The following is a 1,350-nucleotide window of genomic DNA, read 5'->3' as shown; positions in this document are numbered from 1 at the left end:
ATGTATCACCGTGTCAATTTTCTTGGGAATCACCATGTCGCAACCTTGCAGGGGGTTTATTTAAATCTTGCCGGACCACACCGATCTCAATCAATCAATCCAATTCTCTCATAAAGTAATTTAATATGCGCTCACAAATCTCTAAAACAATATGTTGTAATTTCTATCTAGAGAGTGGATTTGGTGACCGGGTGTATACGTGAGCACGCGTTCATCACCCTTGGATCTAGTCCACCACCGTTGGATTCTACCTCTCGCTAACGGCCACTACACGGCTGCCCGTTTGTGTTTTTTGTGTGGGAAAAACTGTACGTGGACCCCACACTCTATCATCTCATCTTCCTTTCCCAATCTCCCCAATCCCATCAGTCTCATCTTCATTTCCCGATCTTCCCCTCGATGGGGTGGAACTCGAACGGCAGCCCGTGGGAGGCCGCGAAGTCGGCGAGGCGGCGGCCGGTGGCCTGGAGGACGTCGAGCGAGGCGCCGAGGCCGGTGACACGGAGCGAGAGCGGCCTGCAGGGGCGGGAGGCGAGCATGTGGAAGAGGCCCGGCCACTGCAGCCCCTGCATGATGTCGAGGTCGACGACGTGGACGCGGTCCTCGCCGTCGAGCGCCTGCAGGATGGCCTTGTTGGCGGTGAAGTGCGAGAACTTGACGAGCGGGGAGAGCGCGTTGTAGGCCTGGAAGGCCGAGGAGTCGCGGCGGCTAGCGGGCTGGCGGCCAGCAGCGGCGAGTAGGCGCCCACGTAGGAGCTCAGCACGCGTGCGCACAGCGCGTCCCCGAAGTAGGCCGCGACGCACTCCGGGGAGTACCCGAACGGGGACGCCAGCTCCGCGATCTCCTGCAGCATGTCCCGCGCCTCCGGCAGCTGGTCCGCGGCCACCGCCTCCGGCAGCTGGTCCGCGGCCACCGCCTCTGCGCACCGGAGCAGCAGCCTCAGCAGCCGCAGCCCGCGCGTCTCGGCGGCGGAGGCCGCCGCCACCCGCTCCCCCGCGGCGGCCGCCAGCCCCGGTCCCTGCTCGGCGGCGGAATCGTGCAGCTGCAGACGCTTCCCCCGCGCGCTCTCTTCGTCCTCGGGGATCGACGCCGCCCGCTTGGCCTTCATCGCTGCCGCCATCGAGCTCCAATCCAGCAACCCGCCCAACAAAAATCTGGCGCCACGGCCGCTGCCGCCAATGGCGTCCACGCCAAGAAGCTGTTATCACCAGAATTTGACCGAGCCAGAGGTGGGCCGCGATCAAGATGAAATTGAAGAATATACATGGAAGAATTACGTGAATCGGCCTGTTATGCTGAGTTTGGGCTAGTTTGCCTTTGTATCTGTAACATATTAGGATACGTGTCGGT

General features: G+C 61.4%; 1 pseudogene; it reads right to left on the bottom strand.

Moving 5' to 3' along the window:
* Positions 1-377: 377 nt before the first annotated feature.
* Positions 378-1,136, bottom strand: LOC139835579 (scarecrow-like protein 23; annotated as a pseudogene).
* Positions 1,137-1,350: the final 214 nt, after the last annotated feature.

The sequence above is a fragment of the Lolium perenne genome, chromosome 2 (genome assembly GCF_019359855.2).
Source record: "Lolium perenne isolate Kyuss_39 chromosome 2, Kyuss_2.0, whole genome shotgun sequence".
Lineage (NCBI taxonomy): Eukaryota > Viridiplantae > Streptophyta > Magnoliopsida > Poales > Poaceae > Lolium > Lolium perenne.
Note: the sequence above shows the minus strand (reverse complement) of the source record. Positions and strands in the feature narration are given on the sequence as shown.